The sequence below is a fragment of the Ranitomeya variabilis genome, chromosome 5, assembly GCF_051348905.1.
Source record: "Ranitomeya variabilis isolate aRanVar5 chromosome 5, aRanVar5.hap1, whole genome shotgun sequence".
Lineage (NCBI taxonomy): Eukaryota > Metazoa > Chordata > Amphibia > Anura > Dendrobatidae > Ranitomeya > Ranitomeya variabilis.
In genome coordinates this window covers 423,792,273-423,801,924 of record NC_135236.1, presented here as the reverse complement: position 1 = coordinate 423,801,924, position 9,652 = coordinate 423,792,273, and positions in this window count along the sequence as shown.

The window sequence follows — 9,652 nt, the reverse complement described above, 5'->3', positions numbered from 1 at the left end:
AAAGACTGGTTGTACTTCCTAAATTTGAATAATGTAAATCTTTATATAGTAACAAACACAAAAGATTAGACAAGACAAAGAAAAATATTTAAAATGTGATGCAATGGGAGTTTGGACAAATACTTTTATACACTGAATTGTAACTGTTGTGCCACGTAAGGGTTTTTGGATATTACTGTAGTATTTTTTTCCAACCTGCAGTTCCAGAATGGCTGATTAACTAGGAAAGGTTCCCTTTTAGAAGCCAAACTTCTACCTACAATTTTAGAATGAGCTGTTGAGCTGGGGAACTCAGCATGGAACCAACATGCATTTACAGGTCTGTTACCACCATCCTGTTCCCCCAAAAAAGTGGAAAGACATACTGAATACAAAAGACTGGTTGTACTTCCTAAATTTAAATAATGTAAATCTTTATATAGTAACAAACACAAAAGATTAGACAAGACAAAATATTTAAAATTGTGCAGATTCCACCAGAACTTGTTTCCTAGGCCAAATATGATCTCTGATATCCACCACATTTAGGTAAGACAGATAATATGAATGGACACTACCACTAAAGTGATGTGATTTATTGTCTGTACATGTGCATTGCGCCTTTCCTCTTAACTGAATTCTACTTGACATCACTTTAGGGGTAGTCTCCATTCATACTTACAGTTTTGCTCAAAAGTTTACATACCCCGGCAGAATTTTTGCTTTCTTGGCCTTTTTTCAGAAAATATGAATGATAATACCAAAACTTTTTCTCCACTCATGGATAGTGGTTGGGTGAAGCCATTTATTGTCAAACTACTATGTTTTCTCTTTTTAAGTCATAATGACAACCCAAAACTTCCAAATGACCCTGATCAAAAGTTCACATACGCCATTTGTTAATACTGTGTATTGCCCCCTCTAACATCAATTACAGCTTGAAGTCTTTTGTGGTAGTTGTGGATGAGGTTCTTTATTTTCTGAGATGGTTAAGCTGCTCACTATTCTTGGGAAAAAGCCTTCAGTTCCTGTAAATTCCTGGGTTGTCTAGCATGAACTGCGTGCTTGAGATTTTCCCAGAGTGGCTCAATGATATTGAGGTCAGGTGACTGAGATGGCCACTCCAGAACCTTCACTTTGTTCTGCTGTAGCCAATGACAGGTTGACTTGGCCTTGTGTTTTGGATTGTTGTCATGTTGGAATGTCCAAGTACATCCCATGCGCAGCTTCTGGGCTGATGATTGCAAATTTGCCTCCAGTATTTGCTGATAACGTGCTGCATTTATCTTTCCATCAACTTTGACCAAGTTTCCTGTGCCTTTGTAGCTCACACATCCCCAAAACATCAGCAATCCACCTCCGTGCTTTACAGTAGGAATGGTGTTCCATTCATCATAGGCCTTGGTGACCTCTCTCCAAATATTATGTTTATGGTTGTGGCCAAAAAGTTCAATTTTGTTCTCATCACTCCAAATTACCTTGTTCCATAGTTTTTGAGGCTTGTCTCTGTTTTGCGTATTGTAAGCAAGATACTTTATGGCATTTGCACAGTAATGGCTTTCTTCTGGTGATTCGACCATGCAGCCCATTTTTCTACAAGTGCCTCCTTATTGTGCATCTTGAAACAGCCACATTGCTAGTTTTCAGAGAGTCTTGTATTTCAGCTGATGTTTTTAGTGAGTTTTTCTTTGCATCCCGAACAATTTTCCTGGCAGTTGTGGCCAAAATTTTTGTTGGTCTTCCTTACCATGGTTTTATTTTTATAGAGCTCCTGATTTTCCATTTGTTAATCACAGTTTGAACGCTGCTGACTGGCATTATCAATTCCTTGGATATCTTTTTGTATCCTTTGCCTGTTTTATACAGTTCAACAACCTTTTCCCGTAGATCCATTGACAATTCTTTTGCTTTCCCCTTGACTCACAATCCAGAAATGTCAGTGACTGGATGAAAGATGCAAGAGTCTGTCTGGTTCCCAGAAACTCACTCAGCTTTTATGCACACACACTGATTACAAGCAAACAGGTCAGAGGTGAGGATGTTACCTTTAGTAGCCATTCAAACCCATTTGTGTCAACTTCTGTGCATGTTATCAGGCCAAAGTCACCAGGGTATGTGAACTTTTGATTAGGGTCACTTGGATGTTTTGGGTTGTCATTATGAATTAAAGAGAGAAAACACAGTAGTTTGACAAGAAATGGCTTCACCCAACCACTAACCATGAGTGGAGATAAAGTTTTGGTGTTATTCATATTCTCTGAAAAAAGGCAAGAAAGCAAAAATTCTGCCAGGGTATGTAAACTTTTGAGCACAACTGTATCTTTGGTTTCCACCACATTTACATGGCTCTATTAGTTATCATGCCGGTCGTATGGGTTGCATCCCACTGCCAATTTGTGGCCTAGAAAACAGTTTCTGGCCCAATGTGTACATTTTTATTTTTTATCTTGTATAGATTGTGTTTGTTAATAAATAACTATTTACATTGTTCAAGTTTAGGAAATGCAACCAATCTTTTGTACGTGTCTTTCCGCTTTGTCTTTCAAGTATTTTGGTATGCACTCCATTAATATACAGTATATGTTGGGGGTCGAGTTCCCGCCTCTCCACAGGGGGAATCTCGGGCCATCTCCGCTACGGTCTCCCATTCTTCTCCTGCCGCGGTGGAGCCTGCTCAGCAGAGATGTCGGTCCCAGTGTCTCGCTCAGTTTGACTATGCAAAGGGTTACTGCTGCTTTTCCAGCTTCTGCCATTGAAGCCAGTGCTGGGCAGCGGCGAGCAGACGCTTTTGGGACTAAGTCCTGTTTTTCCCCTTCTGAGCATGCCCAGGGTAAGATCTCTTGTTGGAGATCGAGGGTCACATGCTTAGATACTGCAGAAAAACCCATTGGTTCTCCAGAAAGGTCCTGAAGTTGCTCAGGCTCTGTGGCAGCCTCTCATTGGTCCTTCTAGGAAGGTCCTGTACTTGCTGCAGCTATAAAAGGTTTGCATGGCCGCACAGCCATGCGCTAGTATCAATTCATGTCATGAGTTTTGCGCCAATGTGGTCATACATGTGTGTATTCAGGGCCCCGGCTGAAATAAGCCACTAGAATACCGGCACCTCCGGTGAGGAGATTGTGTGTATGTTTCTAGGGCCCCGGCTGAAATAAGCCACTAGAATACCGGCTCCTCCGGTGGAGACTGTATGAGTGCCTCTTTGACTGCGTGACCACAAACTGCTATCTGCTCGGCAGTTACTGTGTACACCTGTGAGCTAAACAGGACACAGTGCTTTCTTTATAGGCGACTCTGTGAAGTAACAGAGTTTGCTTCGACCGCCATATAGGGCCGCCATTTGCCAGCAGCAGGTTCTCTCCTGCACGGTGGACCCCGGGCTGCGAACGCACCAAATATCTCATTATTTACTTGGTGCGTTCCGCCAGCCCTAACAATATAGATGTAGGTGTTTACACTACATTTTTACTTTTTGGTAGTTCATCATCCTGTTCCTGTATAACCTCAGCATTAGTTTTTTTCCAACAAAAGTGAAATTTGCTAATCTAATCTACTCTTGACTTCATCAACTATGCCACAACAAGATCTGGTACCAGAACTGGCACTAAAAACGTATAATTTCTGTAAGATAATCCAACTGCAAATTTGCCTAAATTAAGTACACAGACAACTAGCCGGGTGACTTGCTTTAGGCTTGTCTAGGCAATGTTCAGACTTCCACTTCATTCCACAGGCGACAGTGGCATCCACTTTGGTCACAGACGAAGAAGCCTCAGCACTTGGGAACAGCAGAATGAATCCAAATGGCATTGGTTTCTATACATTATTTATTCATAGGTAAGTTTTATTAACTGGTCTGGGGCTGTCCTTTTAAGTCGCCTTAATAAGTAATTAATTAGTAATTATAAACTAGGGATGGCGGTTTAGGATTAGTATTTATATGGGGTACTGGAAATCCTGTGCATGCTAAAATACCTGTTTTATTTGAGGAGTTACTTTTTCAAATTTTCCACTTACAGAGGATCTGTCATCTTTCCTGATATTATCTCTTTTAGTAAATTCTTGCATTTCCAATGACCTAACAATTCTGGTTCTTCTTGACCGCTGAATATGACGCCCCCCCCCCCTTCTCAAAGGGGTGCATCCCTACTGAGCGAGCACCTACTGCTCAATGCTATCAATTAGATGTCAGTTTATTCAGTAAGATTTAGAAGGCATTACAGGGAAACAGTGCAATGCAGAATGTAAAAATGCTCCAGAATTTTATTTAATGATGGATATCCAAAGGAAAGCTGGCAAGTCCTAGATGCCTTGAGTTAAATCTTCAGGAGCATTCTGCTTCCTGCCCATGTTGCTTGCTTTGCTGGGTCAGTGTGGTCTTCAAGAGTGACAGTTCACACCAGCGGTATGGTTCCTTCCAGCCAGCTTCAGTGTAGCCAGCAATCCGACCAGCTTCAACATGCCTCGAGAAGGCTGTAAAGCATAGAGCCTTCTTGAGCTGTGCCCTCCTTTCCTAGGCATCAGCCATCCTGGAACTGCAAGTTGGATAAAATACTACAATATCCAAAAACCCTTACGTGGCACAACAGTTACAATTCAGTGTATAAAAGTATTTGTCCAAACTCCCATTGTCTCACAATAGCTACCATAAATCACACGATAATATTTCTTCAATAATTATTTATATTCTTTTCTTGCAAATACAAGACAGCAAATATTGGTTACTTCCCTATGCTAAGACATACAACATACAATAAAGTATTGCACATAAAATATTCATCCCAAGTGAAAAATGAGGGTCCTTCTCCAATTTTTTGATGCAGCAAGATCACAATTATTGTAGAGATTTTGTTACAGTTTTCATCACATAGACCAACATACATAATGATACGTTTCGAGGACACGCACCTTCCTCAAAAAGCACTTACATGCTGCTGTCAGTAGTTGACAGTGGCATTTAAGAGGACAGCGGAGATCAGTGGTAGTGCCAGCTGCTACTGTTAAAGACAGATACCACTATGTGATATGGTTGGCATCTGCCCTGTCTGGAGCAGATTCGGCTCTTGAGCTTGCTCAAAACACTCCGAGATGCTCGAAGATGTAATGGTACATCATGGAGATTTAAGGGAGTAATATGGGTTTTCAATTCACACACATTCTTCTGCCAAAATACAATCAGTTTATATGGTGTCTTCCTGTTGAACAGTCTAGAGCAGAGTATATTTGGCCTGCGAAGACCCCGCCCGGCATCGCACTTCCACAAGACATCACACTTCCTACTCTATCGGCATCCGAGGTGCTGATACAGTTGAAAGTAATGATGAAAGCGGAGAATCAGCTGATGCTCCCTTTCCCATCATTCTTGTTCTGCGTCTGACGTCACAGCGCAGCAGACATCATTATAAAGTGTCCGCTGTACCTAGATTCTGAGATGAGCAGAAGCTCTGACGACACCATGTAGAGACCGGAGCAGCAGGGAAATGGGCATAAGTATTTTTTTTTTATGTGGGGCCTATTATACTGTATGAAGCGGCCTATTATGCTGTATGAAGCACTATGTGGGGCCAATATACTCTATGGAGCACTTTTTGTGTTCATTATACTGTATGGAGCATTATGTGCGACCATTATACTGTATGAAGCACTATGTGATTGCCTTTATAGTGTATGGCGCACTATGTGGGGCCATTATACTGTATGGAAGGCAATATAGGGCCCCACTATACTGCATGGGGGACTATGTGGGGCCCATTATACTGTATGGAGCACTTTTTGTGGCCGTTATACTGTATGGAGGGCCGTGTGGGGATTACAGTTAGAGACTCATACTGTGATGAAGTCACCATTCTTTGTTGAGGAGATTAAGGGAGGAGGGTACAGTAGAGTCATCATACCGTACCTGTGGAGGAATTCACTGTGGGGGTATCATACCTTGTTTTGGGCACTTTTGTTGGCATCATACTTTATTATCTGTATTATTCAAGGTTCTTTTTTATCCTTTCTTATTACATATTTAAATTAGGCCATTGGGCCATATGCTTTTTACTGCTCTTACATAACATATTATATTATTTCAAAATTTATTCTAAGATCTATTAATTCAATTGTACTTTGTTCGTGGGACAACCACTCTGTTTGTTTTCATTTGAAAAAGTTCATCGTTATATTTGATGATAAGGAAAAACATCCTCAATTGCAGACTTTGTCCAAGCTTTTAATTTTGGTCCTCTGTGTATTTGAGTTAGACATCCATTGTCTAGAGCAGGGGTGTCAAACTGCATTCCTCAAGGGCTGCAAACAGGTCATGTTTTCAGGATTTCCTTGTATTGCACAGGTGATCATTTAATCACCTGCACAGAATGATTCCAGCACCTTGTGCAATGAGAAGGAAATCTTGAAAACACGCATGGTTTGAGGCCCTCGAGGAATGCAGTTTGACACCCCTGGTCTAGAGCAAAGGTCCCCAACCTGTAGCTTGGGAGCCACATGTGGCTCGTGGTCCCATGATTTGTGGCTCGCGGCTGTCTGTCAGCTCGGGCATTAGTTCTAGTTCTAGCAAACAGGTACGAAGAGCACATCTGAAAATGGTGAATTTTGTGAGCCACCCTGCACAGAAGAGCAGATCTGGATGCACATATACTCTTCTTAGGGGTTTTGAGATGATTTAAGTATGGTACGCTGGAGACAAGATGACACCACCTCCCAGAGGAGGTGTTTGAAGCTGGATGTGACAGTGTCTTGGGAGTGCTTTATAGGAGAATACTGAATGGAGGTATTGTAGGAACCACTGGATCTTTGTATACTGCATTGGGGTGATTGATTTTTGTGGAAAAGCTTTGGTTACCATTATGCCTGTAATGGGGATTTGGTTGCCACTATTGTAAGTGGGGCGGGAGCTGAATGTGGCTCGCGACCCTCTCTCAAGGCTGGATGTGGCTCGTGACCCACGCAGAGCTGCATATGGCTCTCAAGGTCAGAAACGTTGGGGACCTCTGGTCTAGAGAATTGAGGTCTGTGGTACTCTACTGCTTATTGTCTGCAGCTCTCTTAAGAATCTTGCATCTACATTTGTTTTGGTCACTGCTTAACACCATTGATGCTTATTATATATACTATATGGAGGCCCGATGCGATTGCAGTAATCACGGTAATGTCATGATGGGGGCAGGCATGCGGCGCTGTTGTTGCCTAATGGCATCCTGTGATAATCTAATGACTTTTGCATCAAGGGACTCATGTGCTTGACGCCTACGCTTATATGCATTGTTTTTGTCCCAGCGATGCTGTTGCTCTTCAATAGTCTCATTTGCCTATGTTGTCTTCGACCTTGTGCCTTTGCTGCTTTCCTTTAATTGTCATTGGCATACGTTTTAGGAGGAGCCATGTTGGCGTTGATATTTGCTTTTTAAAGGGGTTTTCCCACGAACAAAAGTTTGTTTTAAAAATTGTCTGTGTCTAACCGTGTACCGAATATACCACAGCTCCTGGGCAGGGGAGGAAGCAAAAAACAATACTGACATTACAGCAGGAGATCGCAGAGGATACATTTTGTGAGGTAAAATATTTTTTAAAAACAGTCAGTGAAATATTCCGCTGGTGGTACCACGCAAGAGGCTGTGTGAGTGTGTGAGTGTGAATGTGTGAGTGTGAATGTGTGAGTGTGAATGCATGAGTGTATGAGAGTGTGAGTGTGAGAGAGTGTGTGTTATTGTGTGTGAGTGTGTGTGAGTGGTGCGTATGGTGTATGCAGTGTGTGTGTGTGTGTGGTGCGACGGTGTTCCTCTGGTGGTACCGCGCAATAGGTTGGTACCAGAAGCAGTTTCCATATTGAGACACCCATCACTTGGGTGTCCCAATGTGGCGGTCGGTTCACTTCCTCTGCTTGGAATTCTGGGATATGGTGACATCTGGACAGAACAGGAAATGAAAACATTACAAGGCAATTGTATAAATAGATATCTATATTGTAACCCTTTGTCTTTTGGGTTGAAGATATGATTGTATTGAAGATATGATTGTATGATAACTATGCATAAATACTGGTGAATGTATATAAATATATTGAAATATATGAATTTATTATTGAGGTGCAGACCCCCTTTTTTACTTTGGCATTCTTTTATAGCCTTGCTTAAAGGGAATCTGTCAGCAGGATTTCACCTCCCAAATGATTCATATGCGTATTTAGCTCTTTAGAAAAAATACATTCAGCCATACCGTCACATGGCCAATCTATTCCTCCATTCCTGAGAAATCAATGTTTGAATTGATATGCAAATGAGCCTGTAGATCTAAAGCCTCTTTCACTCCAGCTCTATTTTCCACCCAGTGCTGCCTCCTCCTGCTTCCTGCTTGACTGACAGCCTCTATATTGTGTGACTTCAAGCAAAGGAGCCATCAGTAATGAAGAGTGTAAGTGCTCGAGACTCGAGTTTGCCTAGGGTGCAAAGGTATGCACCGAGTATCCCGGGTGCTCGATTGACATGTTCGAGTCCCCGTAGCCACAAGTTTTGCAGCTGTTAGAAAGCCACAAAACATGCTGGGATTGCCTGACAAACTTGGGCAATCCCCGCATGTTTGATGGGTGTCTAACAGCCATGAAACAAGCGGCTGCGGGGACTTGAACATGTCACTTGAAAATCCGCAATACTTGGTGCATACCCTAGCACCCTAGTCAAACTCGAGTAACGAGTACTTGTGCTCATCACTAGCAATCAGCCAAACAGAAACAGGCGTCACTGAGAGGAATAGAGCTGGCGAGGCAGAGGCTTCAGATCTGCAGCCTCGTTTGCATTTCAGAGCTACTGTACATGCTTTACATGTGAAAAGACGCAAATATAGACAAGCAAAATAAACATGAGCAATACAAGGACAGAAGGAGAGAGAACCCTGCCCACGAGGGCTCACAATCTACAGGGGATGGGTGAGGATGCACTAGAAGAGGGTAGAGCTGGTCGTGCAGCAGTACAGCAGACTAAGGATCACTGCAAATTGTAGGCTTGTCGGAAGAGGTGGGTCTTCAGGTTCTTTTTGAAGGTTTCCTTGGTAGGCGAGAGTCTGATATGTTGGGGTAGAGAGTTCCAGAGTATGGGAGAAGCACGGGAGAAGTCTTGGATGCGTTTGTGGGAAGAAGAGATAAGAGGTGAGTAGAGAAGGAGATCTTGAGAGGATCGGAGGTTGTGTGTGGGTAAGTACCGGGAGACCATGTCACAGATGTATGGAGGAGACAGGTTGTGGATGGCTTTGTATGTCATAGTAAGGGTTTTGAGCTGGAGAGTCTGGACAATAGGAAGCCAGTGAAGCGCTTGGCAGAGAGGAGAGGCTGGGGAATAGGTAGACCAATGGATTAGTCGGGCAGCAGAGTGTAGGATGAATTGGAGTGGTGCCAGGGTGCTGGATGGGAGGCCAGAGAGTAGGGGTACCGTCACACTCTGCAACTTTCCAACGATCACGACCAGCGATACGACCTGGCCGTGATCATTGGTAAGTCGTTGTGTAGGCGCTGTAGAGCTGTCACACAGACAGCTCTCCAGCGACCAACGATGCCGAAGTCCCCGGGTAACGAGGGTAAACATCGGGTTACTAAGTGCAGGGTCGCGCTTAGTAACCCGATGTTTACCCTGGTTACCATTGTAAATGTAAAAAAAAAAACACATACTCACATTCCGGTGCATGT